Source organism: Pinus tabuliformis, chromosome 6 (genome assembly GCF_031772625.1).
Source record: "Pinus tabuliformis cultivar Carrire ecotype Pingquan chromosome 6, CPIR1, whole genome shotgun sequence".
NCBI classification, from domain to species: domain Eukaryota; kingdom Viridiplantae; phylum Streptophyta; class Pinopsida; order Pinales; family Pinaceae; genus Pinus; species Pinus tabuliformis.
The window spans coordinates 999,084,948-999,104,158 of record NC_142292.1 but is presented as its reverse complement, the minus strand read 5'-3'; positions in this window follow the sequence as shown (position 1 = coordinate 999,104,158).

Here is a 19,211-nt window from a genome sequence, read left to right as displayed (position 1 = left end):
GAGACGATGCTTTATAAATTTTCAGACTCAATACTACTGGTACACATCATCACAATATGTAGGCAAAATTTCATCAAATTTTCATAATGGACCGATCAATAACATCGAAGCTCAAAATTAATCACCACAACTATAATGCAACCATCAAATACCACTGTATCAACCAATCACTGAAACCCAATCATCAATCTCTGATAACTTAAACCCAATCATCACTTTCTGAATCAACCAATCATTGAAACTTCTGACACAACCAAGTCAAACAATTATTGAAACCTCTGACACAATTTAATCACCCAATCATCAAATTTTGATACAACTAAATCAACCATTCACTAAAAACCCAATCAATCGCTACTTAATCAAAATTCCACCAATCAACGGGAACAGTCAGATCACTGCAACCAGTGCACAAAACTGAACTCATAACACTGCATCAACAATGAGAACCAACTGCAACCTCAAAAATCATATGTCAGAATGTATATGCTACTTCAATGAGGACAAACTACATGTATATGCTAGTTTATGTGACCCAACCTGCATATACCTCTAAAGATACCGAATCATCAAACTTTTGAACCAAAAACTGTATTAACTAGAGAATTTCTGAAGATCTACTATCATATTACAAAGTTAAAAACATATAGCAGCAAAGATCACCCTTCTTACTCAATCAATTAGTCAACCAGAATCAAACTCCTTATAAAATTAGTTTTACTTCAAATCTAATGAAGACATCATTGACAAACAATAGTAAAACAACAACACTAATGAGATAAATCAGTGATTTCTGAACAACAAGATCTTCCTCTGCATACGCTACTTGGAAGTTTTGAATCCGCATGTATACGCTACTTCATCAAAGCGAACCTACGTATATATCTGCAAATTATGACTTATAACTTCGCAGATGTTTAAGACTTCACATATATCAAGATTGTAGCATTTAAAGGATAAAACATCCGTTAGTACTCAGATCTAGCCTATCCATTATCAGATCATACAATGATAATTCATTTCAGTTCTCATGATCCTGATCCATCATTAGTGCATAATTATTTCAGATCTATTAGATCTCATCCATCATCAAGCACTCAGGTGCTTACTTAGATCAAGAAAAGCATCAATAACCCATAACATGCATATTTACTTTTGATCTAACTCTTCATAAGATTTTCATTACTTTCACACTTCCCTCTTTGATCTTCACCTCCTTATATAGTTTTAAATTTTCATTACTTTCACACTTCACTCTTTGATCTTCACCTCCTTATATAGTTTTAGCCTTTCCCAATACCTCGGGTCAGAACCATAGTTATGTCTATGGTATTCTTTGACAAGATCAATATTCTTTTTCGTGCTCATTACTATGGGCCATTACCACGGTAGGAACACTTGGTATTCTTTAACCTTAATTTTCCATCCCATACACGATTTTCCTTCTGTGAAACTACGTGCATACGTATACGCTTCTTTGATTATGTGTACCATGTGTATACACTACTTGGGCTAGAGTAAACAATGTATACAACTTGAAACATCCTCTTTCCTCAATTTCTTGATTCTGATCTGCAATCCTTTGTCTCATGAGCCTATTCTTCTATGTCATTTCTATATTACCTCTTAATAGACCTATTTCAATGTGAGTTTCGCTTTATCATTTATCAACTGATTCCTCTGAACTTCCTTGCATTTTGTCACATCTGTAAATACAATTTCCATGCATTCTGTCACATCTTGTTTATACCTTTATCAAGTAGTTCATTTATCAAATAGATTGTCATCAAGGAAAACTCATCAGGTAGGTTTCTTATCAAGGAAAACACTAACAATCTCCATATATCAAACCTTTGAACATTATTTTGTTCCATCATTCTATCACCTCTGATATCTCTGTGTTCCATCATTTTGTCACCTCTGATATCTCTGTTCCATCTTTCTGTCACCTCTGATCTGACCTGTAGATTCATCTAGTTACCACATGCTTGTTCTGCTTCAAGTGAGTTTCCATCAAGGAAAACACATGCATCATAATGGCAACACTTTAAATTCAGACTTGTTAGTTTCTGGTGGGAGCAAAATCTATTTGCATATGTTAGAAATATTCATCAATTTATGAAGGTATTTTAAGTATTCTATGAATGGAAGTGTTGGACTAAAGATGTAGCCTATGCTTTGACATTATTGTTGTACACAAAATGCAAAAAATCTAAAATCAGGGTATTTTAGATTAACCATGAGGTGATAATTCCTTGTTATGAATAAAGGAAGAAATTGTTGGAGTTGTTTACTGAAAAACATAAACAACTTGGTTAGGATCTCAAACTAAAAATTTCATGAGAACATGCATGAATCCTTGACATAGAACATGCATTCACAAATATTTTAGTAATTAATGATTAACATGCATCTCACTAAGTCATTATCCTATTATAAAAAAGCGTATGGAAAATAAGAAAGCTCCGTAGAGCTACATGGAATAAGGGTTATCCAAAACTCCCCACTTCTGGACCATTTCTTTGTCCTTTCAAGTGATTCTTCCCACATATTCTTGAATGAAAATATGAAGTTGTAATCCCACTAAATAAAGTTGCAATTTCATTGATCCTTAACCACAATTTAAGGGGTTTGGGGGGCTATGAATTGCCCCAGATCATCAAAATCACAAATTGAACAATGTATCTCACAGAATTTACAGATCTATGATCAGCCAGATTCTGGTGAAAGAAAGCAAGGTGTTTTATTTAACAGGTAGACAATGTCCCATGGGGCATGATAGAGATTTGAAACTTTGTATAAGAAATCCCAAAATAGAGCATGTCCATCTTGAACACCCACTTTAAAGGGCACATAATTCTTCCAATTTAACAGTGGAATGATTTCAATTAAAATTAGCAGAACATGACCCAAATCACATAAAAGTTTGATGGTTAAAAAAAGGAGCCAATATATGATTTAGACACTACTATACCTTTGGAGATAGAAAGCAGTGCATGAAAACAAGATTATTTTGGGGTTGACGATTCAAAACTCTTACAATTCAACGCGTTGGAGGCCAACTTGATATCCAATGGATTTGATCTACCCGGAAGCAATCTCTTGTTTGTTGGAATAGAATATGCCACAGTAAGCAGCCACCATATCCATTATCACAATGTCCACAGAACTCTCATTTACTTCCCTAACCATTTTTTCCATTTATTTTGGGTGATTTTGTAATCAATTTTCCTCTGGAATGTATTTCTTCTCTGTAATTTTCACAAATTCCAGTGATGTTTGTGAGCATACTCTTATTCACCTTATGTCAATGGCTCTTTCAGTCTAACAGATGTCTACATCATGTATTATTTTCCTCCAAATTGTGCACCCTTTTGGCTCCTCCCTTGGCTTGGTGCTTGATGTGTTGAGCTAGTCTTGGCTTATGGTTGTAATATAATGGTTGACTTGGATATGTAATGTAGTTAGGATTTCTTTAAGGCTTAAAGAGCCTTCATTTTATTTTCCTCCAGTGCAACTCTTCTCTGAAGATGAAGTACAGTTTCATTTTAAAGAATGTTAACCAGTCTAACATGTATTTTTTTAACTCTGCCAAGCTTAATAAATAAACAAGATTTCATTACTGCCAAAAAATAAAGGTAGAGTGAAAAATATTTGGTGAAAAATAAGGGTACAATAACATGTATGTGTAGCACTTACTCAAATTCTCAAATATATACCCAAACCAACAATATGATATTTTTTTTTAGGAGTAAATTTATGAAACATGATGGAACAATTCAACTTATAAATTATAGCTAAAGAGTTAAAATAGAGTGATTAAGTGGTCACAATAAAATTAATACACATTGGAAATATCATATACACATGGATCATACGTACCAAGCTAAATGTGGTAGCTAAAGCAACATATTCCTACACCTAGTGTCCTAGATAGGCAAGGCAGGGTGTCATCAAACCTCTTCCATAATTTTTTTTCCAATAAGAAAAAAAACCATTTATGTTTTAATATTGATGCAAAGGTGTAATTTACACCATCTACTATACTAGATATGTTTCATATATATGACATGATATTTTGATATGTGCAATATCTAATGTGCGAGAAATATCAAAATCCTCATAGGATTCAAACACTTTCATAAGAGTTTCATACTGCTATGTTCGTAAGGTACATTCAAACTAGATAAACAACATGAGATTCAAGTTAAAAACTAATATCCTAAGTTCAATGGATATGACCCTAATAATAAAAAATGTAGATATTGCATGAAATGTTAAGTTTCAACTAAAGGAAATGTGCCATCTACTAATTAACCAACACTTCTTGCAGGTATTCTTGATAATGTATTTGACTCAGTTATAAGCCCACTCCATTTTGGATAATCTATCAAACTTGAATTTAATTCCCTGTCAATGTGATCAAAGGATATAACCCTGAAGATTGTAATCAGCTCCATAAATTTAATCATCCACTGATCCAAAAAGGAAGTGTTTAAGGAAGTATAACCTCTCAACCAAATTATAATTGTCTTTGAACCCCCTATCACTTGTAATTTTAGATTTCTGAAGTGAAAAAATTAAGATGACTAACATAAACGACTGATTCATATCATTGTAGTACTTGTTAGGTAGTCATAGTTGTGTTCATAAACTAAATTAGTCATTCATGTTAATCATTTTTAGTTTTATTTCTTACTAGCTAGTCGTATATTTTAACCCAGGACTAAATTAGTCATTTATGATGGTCATTTGTAGTTGGGTTACTTAAGGTTTCTCATTTTTAGTAGTATTTCACTTACAAAAGTTGTGGTGACTAAATTTTTTAGTCACCCAGTCACTAATTTCTCATTTTGTGGTAATGTAATCAAATACTTTCAATATAAGTCATAAATAAAATTAAACTAGTGGATTCATATAAATTAAAGGAAATGTGGAATTCCTATTTAATATGGAGTTATATGTAACATATAAATATGAAGGCTAGAAAACAAAGGATCCCTATTATGCCTCCACTACTTGTTGATGTTCTTTTGGGTTTTTTCGATGGGGCTAGTTTGGGACAACCAACAATATGAGGATCTGGAGTTGTGCTTCATGCAAGCCATCATCACTTCTATCACACTCGGTATGTTATAGGTAGAGTAATAAATATAAGGGTGGAATTCGTAGCTTTATGGGCCCCTTTTCATGTTACAAATTTCTATAATATTAAGAAATTATAGGTATTTAGAGACCCGAAACTAGATATATATTGGATAAATGGGAAATTGCAAGTGACAACCCCACACCTTGAAGCTATCATTGATGAAATTAAGAATGAATTTGCAAAATTGAAATGGTTTGAAGGAAAAAAACAATTTTAAGCGTATGAATAGACTAGCAGATCGATTATCAAAAGAGGAATTGAAACTTTATATTTGTACACTCTATATTACAAATTTCCTAGATAATCAAGCCTTGGAGGATGTAGTAATCCAGTTTCACAATATTAGTTGATTTAGTCTATCTAACTATTTATTTATGGACATAATGTTTACACATGATGATTATTTGATATGACATGGATAGACCTTCAAAAGGACCTCTCGATGTATATATATTTTTGGAAATATATGTTTTCTTTGGTAAAAAAAAATAATATAAATCATAAATAAAATTAAATGAGCATAGTCATATAAATTAAATGACTAGTAAATTCCAATACATAGCAATCCATAATAATCATAATTTTTTAATCCCATTATAGATCTCACATTGATAAAATAAAACAAAAAAATCATAAAAAGTAACTAAATTATATTACAATTCATATATAATTTAAAGATATATACATTTAAAAAAATATGTGTCAAAATTTGTAGTCATGCAAATTCATGCTCACATTATCTAAATAATATTTCTTACAATATCGTAGGCCAATACCATACCTTATTCATGCCACATGCCCAAAAAATCATAACTGATTTCATATGACACGTTTATATGATTATTTTTTTCAATTAATTGATTTAATTAAAAGGGTGAAAAAAATATTACCTTGGAGATAAATCTCAGCCTTTTATTCTAGAATATTCTATGGAGGTTACCATCTACCTAGTAATTATTAATAATTAAATTAAAATTCTTGGAGCTCTATTTCAACATAGACATGTCTATTCACATATTAATAATAGCTAGTGTAACGGTGGATCTAGCATGTCCATAGAGGGATCATATATATATATATATATATATATATATATATATATATATATATATATATATATATATATATATATATATATATATATGACATTGATATATTTTTAAATACATGGTAATATTATTTAACCTTGCGTATTGAATTTTTGTATTTATGACATTCATAAAAAAATTTAAAACTAATATTATAAACGAAACATATTAATTTTATATTTAAAATTTGAATGAATTATATATCTCCCTTTATTATTCTTATCTAGAAGTAATTGAACTCTTTTACTTTCAATTACTTCTTCTCTTTGTAGATTGAAATATTCTATTATTATCAATATTATATACACGCTCTCTCTCTCCCCCGATATATATATATATATATATATATATATATATATATATATATATATATATATATATATATATATATATATATATATATATATATATATATATATATATATATATATATATATATGAAATTGATATCAATAAAAATTGCACCAAGGCACATTAGACAATCTAGTATGACTGGGCTACATGCTTAATGTGGAGTTGACATGTGTCACTCTTGAAATAAAAATAAATTATTCTCTGCAATGTCGGTTATAATAAAAAACAAAAATGAATATGCATGTTTGGATATCTTTTAATTAAAATCATTATAAAATATCACTAATCCCAATATCACTATGGTCATTTGATTTGTTGTTGATATTAAAACCTACATGAGGTAAGTTTGAAAAATAAAATATATATTGTAAAGATATTGAAGAGATTTTTGGAAGGTGGAAATGTAAATCCTTGGACGCTCCAACTGAATTTCAAGAAGTTATGCAAAAGATATTGTTGAACCCAACTTGGCAATCGATATTTGATTGAAGCATTGATGTTTCGTGTTAACATTGGTATATATATATATATATATATATATATATATATATATATATATTTATTTTGCATAGAATATGATCCAATTCATGATTGAGCCACTTCATACACATTGGGTTGCCGCTAATCATAATTTGAGATATTTGCATGGGATGATCAATTTTTTGGTATGAGATATTCTTCCTATGATATGTGACTGCGTATAGGCACTGATGTTGTTTGGGATCGTTATTGATAAGATGAGTACATTTGGGTGTTTCTTTAGTATGATATATGGCATGATATTTTAGATGAAAATTATGATGTAGTCTTAATCATGGTCGAGGTTGAGTACGATGTTGCTAGCATGGCTAGCTATGAGGAAGGTTGAAGAAACACTTTGGAGAGTTATTTTGAATAGGTTTTGGATGTGAGAATGATACATTGTGGTAATAAAGAGTGGGATCCAATTGGTAGAGAATCTTGTATATAGTTGGGATTATGAAATCTTCATATATTGAGACAATGTTTTTGTATGAGATAAGCTTAGTCTTGTGGTCGCAGCGTCCATGAGAAGGAGGATGAATAAGGTATCCTTTTGTAATATATGTGTGTGTGTGTCTGTGTCTGTGTTCTAATATAATATTTGATTTGATGTCCTCCATGAACAAGAGGCTACTGCTATTGAGACATTGTGATTGAACTCTTTAGTGAGTTGTTTAAGTTGGTACCAGATATGAGCACGATGAAATGATTCTAATCTAAGAAGAACATGAACGATCGAGGACATTGAGCTAGCTCTTCCCCCTTGTCTGAGCTCCCAGGGTGAGGAATTGATATGGAGGGCTCTTGGGGTTGAAGGATCTCTGGAAAATAGGGTATCACCCCTACCTATTACCCATAGGGTCGGAGATGTTGCTCCCCTATCTTGGTCTATGTAGAGTATGACCTGATTGAGATCATACCAACAAGATGGGCTTGTTGGGAATACTGCTCCCCATTTGGCCAACGGGTTGAGAGAGTGCTTGAAGGTGTACAACCCAAGCTGATTATGATGCAAGTTTTCTACCACACGACCCTTGACGGTCATTATTAGGAATATTATTGGGAAATAGGATGGATGAGATATTTTTAATCGACATAGGGTGGAAGATGTTTTCTCCCTTATGATATGACTCATATTTCTCGACATAGGATGGAAATTTTTTTCTCCCCTATGAGATGACTCAGGGTGAGAGTGTCCCATAGGAACTTTTGCATTTTCATTAGATTTTGGGTTGAGGTTAAGCTCCCTAATGTGGTTTCAGGTTGACATCTGCTCCATGATATCATTCTGGATTGAGATAAGCTCTCTGAGGTTGTTGATGTGAATTTAGGGTGGTAGCTTAAGCTCCCCTCCAATGTAAAATTTTTCTTATTATAGATTCAATAATTTTCAACATATACTAGAACCTGGACCTTCTTCTCAAAAAATTATACCTTCTCCTCTAAAACCTTTCGATGATCCACAGGCTTGCTTTTCAATCTGTAGAGACCGCGCTCTCTAACTCCGAGTACAATCCCACCGGACTTAGAGCCTCTAGGCCTGAGTCTTGCCTTCCCATCCTGGAACAAGACATCAAAACCCTTCCTCCCGATCATCGATATGGAGATCACTCTATATCTGAGTCCCGGTACAAAGAGTACATCCTGGACCTGCATCACACATCTTGTCTCCATCCTGAATCTTGAACTTGTTACTGTCATGTTGCATGAGAGGCAAAATTGGTTTTGTGCAAGTTGGTGTGGTGATCATAGCATTCCAAAGGTTGGAATATTGGTGGTTTTTTCTTTAGATATGTTATAATAATGATCGTTTGTCATATTCTAGAATTATTATTCTTATGTATTTAATTTTTTCCAAATAAAAATCATAATTTTATTCAAACTTGAAATTCAAGGAACAAAAATACATTTTTTAGATGCCTGTATGAATTCTTGTATATCAGCCTTGTGACTAATGCCCAAAAAAAAATAAAAGAAAAAAGAAAAAAAAATTACATGGTGAGTCAATAATAGGCACAAAGCCAAAACTAAGAAAGATTAAAACCTATGGCTAAGAGAAAACGCTTAGTCACCCTTTTCTACCTTTTTTCTTATCTACTTTTTTCCATCCTCCTTCATCAAATGTGGATGTTACAATGATTAGTTGACTTCTTGTTGTTTTTCTCAAATTCCTTTTATCTAAATCTGATCTCTTAGAGGAATAAGGATGTTTGGAACCTCTGAATTCCTTCTCCTTCTAGATTTCTTGATAAATATTTCTTTCTGCATCTGGATTGTGTGCCCTTCCTGCCACCATTCCTTCCTGATTGATTCCTTTTCTTGGTGGGGGATATTGTGGATTCCATTTATCCTCAGTTATGGTACCCTCTTCCTCTTCTTCATCATGTTGTTGGGCTAGGAATTGCATCCCTTAGGCTTCTTGACTCATTGCGTTTTCTTCCTAGGATATTTCTTTATCAAAGGACATGCATTTTGTAAATGTCCAGTTTGTAGACAAGAATGACATCTGAATGTTGTATTCTCATAATCTAAGAATTGGGTCCAACATTGGTTATTGTGTGTCAGAATAATATGATCCAGAAGTCCTTTGCCGAGGTCTGCCTCTACACAAATTCGGGAAAAATTATATATTTCTTCTTTTGTTCTTTGTGTATCCATCTTAATGTATCTCCCAAGTAGGTTATCAATTCCTTCTTAAACTTTTAGATGCCAGAAATGAAGGGATATATTATGCAATCTTACCCACACTAGAATTTTGGAAACAACCATTGAGTTGGCATTGAATTCTTGGAACCATGGGGCAACAAATAGTCCCATATTACCCTAGAACGATGGACCCTCTTGTATAACATAATCTCTGAACTCTAATGATTCAAATTTTACTATGAAGAAGCCTTTGGAGCATAGATGGATCTCACAGTTCGGTGTCCAGGTCATAAAAATCCATTGAAAGAGGTCCATAGGTTTTGGCCAAAACCCATTAAACCTACAAATAAGTGCCTGGGATTGGAAGATTGTGCGAAGATTTGTTGACTCTGCTAGATCTATTATCATTGCGAGAATTTGTTTTTTTTTGCTCCACAATATAAGGCCCAAGAATGTTTAGATTATGTTAAGATTTACCTAATGCAACATATTTACCTTTAAGAGTGTCTTTGAATGAGGTAGATCCATGGATTGGTCCAGGCGTGCCTCCCCGCACTCTCGGGTTATTGATAATTATGGAATTCTGATCTACTCCATAGTCCTCTAGTTGTTGATCATCCTTCATAGATCTACTGACATAGATCAAACTTTGTTACTCCATTGGAATATTGGATCTATTATGGATCATTATTTTCAAATCCCAAACCAAAAAATCCTTTTTTACCCCAATGAGGACCAACCTTCCAGATGGGGTTTGAGTGACAATTTGAAACACTTTGCTTGTACATATATCTTCTTGGGGAATCAACTTCCCAAAATTTGTTGCTTGCTTCTTTACCTTTGCATGAATTGTTTCCCTTGATTTATTGGTCCATTGTGTTGAAATCATCCATTCCAGCAAAGAGTGAGGGCCATCAAGGTTGTTTAGAGATTGCAAATGGCATACTAAAGAGACTGAGATTTGACTCTGTCTTCATGACTACAGATATCAACATTGTATGGAGGAATTTTAGGAAGTTTCAAGATAAGATATTAAATTAATAGTACATAGCAGGAATAACATCAAAACAAAGACACTAATGGATCAGTTTGAAGCACAATTCTTAGCAATAGTCAAATGTTGACAATAAAATAAAATTTAGGATTTCACATGATGGAATAATAAAAAGGTATTGTACCTTGAAAATACGTCTCCAAATAACATATCTCCCAGTAAAAATCGTACTGACTACTACATAGAAAATAGGTCTCCAAATATCATATCTCCCAGGAAAAGGGACACCAACTGCTATAGAAAATCAGTCAGAAAATCTGCTCAACCTATTTAAAAGGGTTTTTGACATAGTCCAAAGGAGGTCGCCCTTAGATGTAAAACAATATGCAACGATTTTTGACTCATAGGCTTTGGACATTGTTTTGAAACACGTGGTTTTGAGTAGCTAATGGTTTTGTTAAACACATGGTTTATGAGCCCCTAAGTTAAGAATGTTACCACTTAAATATGTGTATGCAACTTAGATCACATGATTCAATAGGATATGAATCAATTATTGGCCTTAATGGCTGTTGTGGTTCCCCTCCGTTTCATTTTTGTTTGTGCTTGCCCCAGGGGATTTGACCTGATGAAGCAATGATGGAAAATGCAAAGAATGTAGAGGATGTGAGGAAAGATAGTTTTCATTTGAATGTGACTATTGGGAAGAAAGGCCATTGTGGAGGGGTATTTCTCCAAGAAGTACACGCATCTAATATTGGATTCAAAAATGATCATAAAGCATCTTTATGGGGAAGCACATCGGATGACTAAGGCTAGAAGGTTTGGACGTGCAGTTGCAGGTAAAGGAGGCAAGAATTTTGATTCATTAATATTTTGTGGCTAAGAAAACTAACTTACAGGGTAGGCATGAAGAAAATGATAGAACAAATTCCCTGAAATGTTGGTTTTATTACCATGGACAAAGATATTTCCAAGCCAAGTTAAGATGAAGTTTGAACGAAGGGACAACTTGGAGCAGGAAGCTAGCAATGATTTTCTCATTTAGTGCAGATGGAGAAAGGAGATGTCTGAAACATAACTCCATTCACATCGCTAATCACTATAATATTATAAGAGTTTCCTATAGATTATGAAGATATAAAATACATGCGAGGTTGTAAGTAGTCAGAGAAATTGTCTTATGGAAGGTATCAATTTGCACTATTTTCAAAGGGGTAGCTTTGTATATTTTGAATTTTCCCTTGAACCAAAATGGCTCCCTTGAAATCATAAGTAAATGGAATTCATGATCTTCCAAATCTATACAACAAAATATCCAAGTAGTTTGTCAGGGCCGCTAATAAATTTTGAAAGAAAAACAAATGTCTAGATAGGAAAATACCACTCGTCAAATTAATTATTGGGAAGAGATACAAAAACATACCTGGGTGAAACCCCTTACACAGAAAATACCATGTAAGCTTCTTGACATCTCATATCTATAAACAATACCCAATTCTGCAACTTTAAAAGGTAAGTCCATGTAGCAGTGCAGGCTATGCTTGTACACAAGTATATGATAGGGACAGTTCATGGGTCTAAGTTGATATAACTCACCTTCAACATCCATTTGATTAAACATGTTTTCTTTGTAAGAATCTAGATGTCCACAAATCTTCTAGAGGCTACCATTGGCCACATGTGGTGTGTAAAGAAGATCATATCCATGATGTATATAATTTCTTTCCAAAAACCTTAAATATTTTGCTTCACAATAGCTCCTTTAGGATATAAAAATACCAAGCCCCCTCCTACTTCATCCTACATAAAAATCCCACTATAGTATTGTAATCAAGTTCCAACAATATAGAAAAACATCTATTCATTCATATAAAACTATTACAGTTGGAAGAATAATAAAAGGAACTACAAAAACAAGATAAAAATAAATTTTAAGTAACTTGAGGCAATCATCGTCTCAATCGAACAAAAAAGTAACACATATTCTTCAATCTAACTGGAAGGTAAAAGTCAAATCAAGGACCAATGAGATCAAATAGTAGAGATGAAAGATCTAGGCATCATCAAAAGTAATGAAAAAGTTACAGGACTGAGCAAACATAAAAATGATATCAAGATTGTGTTCTGAGCTTAGCAAAAATCACTACAAACTAGAAATGAATTCTTTGTAGTTTGACAAATGTATTTCCACCAAGTCACTCCCTTAGTTTCACACGCAACTTAATACTTTCTTGGAAAAAATTCCATAGTATTGTAAAGTTGTGGAGGCACTCGTATGGTGTACCACATTCACATGTTCATGTATAGTTGTATGTAGGCATAATTATATCCTTTATTGAATTGGAATATAGAGAAATATTTTGTCAGCATTCATATATTCATTTAATATTACATTATTTATTCATAGTTTACTATGGCTGCAGAGTAGTGCAATAAATGTCATGATAATCATTTACCAGGACATGTCTGCAATCCAAAAAATATATACTAATGTAATACCGAAGCTACTAAGCCATATACTAAAGAGAATGAAGATATTTCAAAAGGCAGTGATGATAGTGTTATTGTAAAGAAAAATATGATTTCCCTCCAATGATTTGGAAGCATGCCTTCATAAGTGAACCTGATGAAGTCACCAACATTAAAGACCAATAATCATTCTACCAATAGATTCTACATTAAATACCAATAATCATTCTATCAATAGCTTGTAGTGGTGCACACGATTTTAGAAATCTGAATAAGGCCTAAGATGTAACTATACTACTTGGATCAATGAAAATATTACAAATCAAAGTTTCCAGTGCAAATATTAGTGTCATGCTCTGGGAAAGGCTAAGCATCACCTTGACGGAGGGTAATTGACATCTACATTTCTTGCTCACTATAGTTATCGGTGGTAAAACTATCATATAATTAGTCTCCTAGTGGCTTAAGACTTGGTACTTTCAATAGGAATCTAGATATGAAGTTGGCAACCTTCAAGTTGGGTGGTTGTAATTGCCAACTTCAAGGCATGAAGCTGCCTGCTCACTAGAAAATGTTTCCATCATCTTTCAAACAGAAGGATTATGCACTGAAGAAAAGTTTCAAGGACAGATTATTAGAGTCCATTTCCATTTGTCTAAAATAGTTGTCCTTTCAAATCTTGAAGTGGTTTAGTGCCAAATTCACTCCCTTATTGATAACTAAGTACTGATATAAGCCAGTGTTGTAGTGTTTCAAGGTCAAAGTATGTTAAGAAAATATGACTTGTTATTGCACCAAGAGCCACTCTTCTCCAGCTCAGTTATGTAAGAGATGTGGTAATATATTGTCCTATAAACATTTTGATTCGGTTAAATTACATAACAAAAATATAATGTAGTGTAAACATGGGTCAAATTAAAAAACTCTTCATGAATGTTGTTTGGAGATTGCAGATGGCATACTAAAGAGGCTAAGATCTGACCTAGTCTAAATAACTATAGATATTAGCATTGAATGGAAGGTTTTAGGAAGCTTCAATGTAGGATATTAAATTAATAGTACATAGTAGGAATAACAGCAGAACAAAGACACCAATGGAACATTTTGAAGCACAATTTTTAGAAATAGTGAAATGTTGACATTAAAATAAAATTTAGGTCCAGTTTACATGATGGTAGAATAAAAGGTATTTCACCTTGAAAATAGGTCTCTAAATATCATAGCTCCCAGCAAAAGGGACACTGACTGCTACATTGAAAATAGGTCTCCAAATATCATATCTCCCAACAAAAGGGACACCAACTGCTATAGCAAACCAACCAGAAAATCATTTGCAAATATAAGAAATATGAACTTATGTTCCTACAACTTTTGTCTAGTGCAAATATGTTCAGATGGTGGAATAGCGATCTAGGAGAATTCATAATGAATGCTTAGCCTATTTAAAAGGGTTTTTGACATAGTCCAAAGGAGGTCACTCTTAGATGTAAAAAAATAGGCAACGATTTTTGGCTCATAGGTTTTGGACATTGTTTTGAAACACATGGTTTTGAGTAGCTAATGGTTTTGTTAAAAACATGGTTTCTGGGACCCTTCTTTAAGAATGTTACCACTTAAATATGTGTATGCAACTTAGATCACATGATCCAATAGGATATGAATCAATTATCGGCTTGAACGGTTGTTGTGGTTCTCCTCCATTTCAATTTTTTTTGTGATTTCCCTAGGGGATTTGAACCTAATGAAACAATTATGGAAAAGGCATGGAATGCAAAGGATGTGAAGAAAGACAATTTTCATTTGAATGTGAATTTTGGCAAGAAAGACAACTGTGGAGGAGCATTTCTCCAAGAAGTAAAGGCATCCCATATTGGATTCAAAGTTGATCTTAAAGCATCTTTATGGGGAAGCACATTGGATGACTAAGGTTATAAGGCTTGGAGATGAAACTCCCTCTTTTGATTTTGAATTGCACACACTTAAATTTGAAAATATGGAAGATAAGCAGAGCTGTCATATATTCATGAGGGAGTTTTGGTGCATGATAATCTAATAACATCAAGTGTTATAATCCTTTAGGACTCCAAATAGTTGATTCTGGTTGACTTTAGCCTTAGTTCACATCTACATTTCTATATGATAAGGAAATATATTTACAGTGTTCTGGAGGGAACGTTGTTGTCATTGTATTCTTCTAATGGGAATGTTATGGAAAGGTTGCTCGATTATTGCATAAAACTAGTAAAGCAATAGTCCACAACATTGAAATTCTAGTCAGTCTTTGAAAAAATATGCTAGAGTGCCTCCCTTTTGGAGATTATGAACACAAGAGTTGCAACTAAAGCTAAGGATTATGTTCATGGTTAGATTTGTTTACATATGCAAACATTTTATGTGCACATACTGCTACCGAGAGAAGCCCACATCTCCAACTAGGAGCCTATATTAGCACTTAAATATGTACATGCAGTTTAGATCACATGATTCAATAGGATATGAATCACTTATTGTCTTTAATGGTTGTGGTGGTTTCCCTCAAATCCATTTTTTTTGTGCTTTCCCTAGTGGGTTTGAAACTGATGAAACAATTGCAAAAAACTTAGGGAACACAGAGGATGTGAGGAAGGATGGTTTTAATTTGAATGTGAATTTTGCGAGGAAAGACTATTATTAAGGATAATTTCTCCAAGAAGTACAAGAATCTCATATTGGATTCAAATTTGATCTCAAAGCACCTTTATGGGGAAGCTTGTTGCATGACTAGGGCTAGAAATATTGCAGATGCAACTCCCAATATTTTTGTCTTTAAATTTTCACCTTTGAATATATCGAAGATAGGTGGAGCTATCAGATTTTCATGATGGAGGTTAGGTAGCATGATGATCTCACAACATCAAATATGATAATTCATCATGATTGAATTTATCTTTTGTTCACTAATGAGCCCCATTAATGGGTAATTATATGGGCTCATTTGGCCTCTTAACTTAACTTAATGCATCATTCTCATTAGTTTATTGCATGTTTTTTATTATATTTATGCTAATAGAGTGAGTTGGGTTAGTCATTATGCCATGAAGTCTAATGTGTGCTTTATGCATATTTTTGGTCAATTTTGAGACAAAGTCAAAGGTTTAATGAGCATTTGGCAGCCAATATTCAAGGAAGACAAGGGAGAGGATTTATAGCAGGGTTCCCCCCTCATTGATGACTCCCTACTTCGAAAACTCCTTCAGAAAGCTCAGAGCACAAGCATCCACATCAATGCATCAAAGAGGCAACTGAGAAAGTGAAGGTTAATTGTTGTCTATCTCAAGTCCTGGGAGCCAAGCCTCCCTAATTTTAGGAGAGTTGTTGGGAGCTCCAGTTGTATAAGTAGAGAGGTGTAGGGCCTCATTAGGTTGTTGGATGTTAGTCAAATTTTCGCACTTTTGTTGCAGCTTTTTCTTAGCTCATTTCAAGCTTACTTTTGTGGACAGTTTCATGTAATGTGACTATTATTTTGATAATGAAGATGAAATATTTTCTGAGGCAGCACTTAGTTACCTCAGAGGGCTAAAGCTCTTGGGTTAGGGCCCAACCCAAGTTTCCCAGCACCTCTTGTTTTTTATTTATATATTTTGTTGCAATTTATGAATTAGTTTCTATTAGATAGGTTTCTTCCTTGGTTAGAATAGGTTGTTTTTGGTGATTTACATAGCTGTTTCCATTTCAGTTTGTTGAAGTCGGTTAAATAGTGATAAGAGAAAGATACAAAAGGGCCATCAACAGAGCCTTGACCTCCTTTCCTCCCTTTGGGACCATGAACTAAGGTCAAGACCCACTTGCTGCCACAAAAACACAGATTTGCCTTCTCCATGCAATTTCAAGTGTTGTAGTTTGATTTAGAGGTTAATGCTTTTCTTCAAATCTATTTTGTCATGCTCATTTCTATTTCTGCAATAGATATACATTCATGCTTTCCATTCCATATAGCATTTTTCAGCGTTTTATTTTCCTAGATCATAATTTAGGTTAACATGAGATATAGTTCTGTTTTTTTGGTGCAGCTAGTTTTTTTTCTTGCTCAGTTTCAGTGTTTGATTTGCAGCTCTCTTGCAGTACATCTCTGCTCATAATAAGTCAATAAATTAGCCACCACCATCTCTCTTTGCTACATGTTCCATAGTTCATTCACAGCCCCTCATAAATCTACCCTAATTTTCTGCACTTTTCTTATAAACTTTCCTCCCTTTCCTTGAACAAATCCAACCACCTTTCTCTTTCCTAATCCTTCTAGATGGACCTTAGACACCTTAACGCATCCTTCTAGCCTTCAGCTACCCTATCTAGCCATTTTCCCACCTTCAAAACCTCTAAAATAGCTCCCGGCATCCTCCTGTAGATCCTCCTGTAGACCTCCTGTAGATCCCCTGCAACCTCCTGTAGAAATTCCTATAGGTGACTTTTTGAAGTTTGATTGTAGGGAAAGCTTCCAAAAGGTTACCAAAGGCCTCCTAGGACCCATACACACCTTCCTACACCTCTGCAAACTCCAAAGCCGCCCTCCATCACCACCTAATCGTTGCCACATCCACAAACAAATAAATTACATGCATGACAATTTCACATAAAATACATAAAAACCCAAAAAGATGTTTTTTTCTCATTTCCTCCTAGAAATAACTTGAATATATGTTGTTTACTTCCTAAGTAGATAATGGCATTCATTTTATGGTTTTTCATCTCTCTTTCTGCAAAAGTAGGGTTAGTTGGTTAATTAGGGTTTGCTAGGTTTACTTTACATTTTAGTCTTCTTTTCCTTTCTGCAAATAGAGTAGCCTTTGTAGAGTGAGCTTTCCTTTCTTTCATCACACATAAAGCTTCTTTTGGATATCATAGAAGTTGGCTTGAGTTCCTAGTGATCTTACGCCAGCTGACCAAGTGACAGCCTGGAGTAAGAACTAGTACTTGTGCATACAACATCGTCGCTTCCAATTTTGTTACGAACTACCGGGTTGATAAAAGTAAAGTTGGAAGCCCCAGGAGTTGCAGCATTATTCCTAAGAGTCAGAGTATTTTGTGATTACTGCTTTTCTTCTATTTTCTACTATAACATTCTGTAAAGTAGTTCATTTCAGCAAAGTAGAGTAGTTGTTTCTTTCAATTTCTACATTTCCTTACTCTCATTTCAATTCTGCAATTTCCATTTCAGCGAAAGTAGATTAGTCCTTTCAATTCTGCAATTTCCATTTCAGCAAAAGTAGATTTGTCCTTTCAATTCTGCAATTTCCATTTCAGCAAAGGTAGATTAGTCATTTCCTTGCTTTTGTTTCAATTATGCAAATTCCTTTCAGTAAGTTCATTTTAGTAGTTGCAATTTTTTTGTTCAATCAATTTCAGTTTTGCAGGTACAAGCGGAAAAAAACAAAAATCACCCGAAAGGAGATTTCCTTTCATGCCTCGTAGGAACAGAGACAATTCAAGGAATTTCCTACCCAACACCCCCACCACGTCACAAAGCCACCCTTCTCTCTTCTTCAATGGTAGTGATCCAGAAGAACCCTTAGGGGAACAACCAGAGATACTTGAAGAACCTATATTTAGAAGAGGAAGAAAACATCCCTCCTGGGACAATGGCTGAAAATAGAAATGCTAGGGGGAATGGAGAAAGAATAGAGGGTACCTTTCCCATCCGAGAGACCAATGGGTACACTAAAATGAAGAACATAAGCCCTTCAACCCTACCTCACTTCCATGGATTGACTATAGAATATCCTGACACCTTCTTGTCTGAGTTTGTTGTTATTTGTCGAACCTATGACTATGCAGAAGATGAGCAGAAGTTGAACCTGTTTCCTCCTACCTGTTATAGACATTTTTGTGCCTTACAGCATAGAGCATGAAATATCAATAATCTAAGGGATCCAAAGTCCCTAAACATGTTGTTCTTACCCTTAGAGGAACAAGGTCAGCAAACCACAGCACTGCAAATCAGTTCTCCACT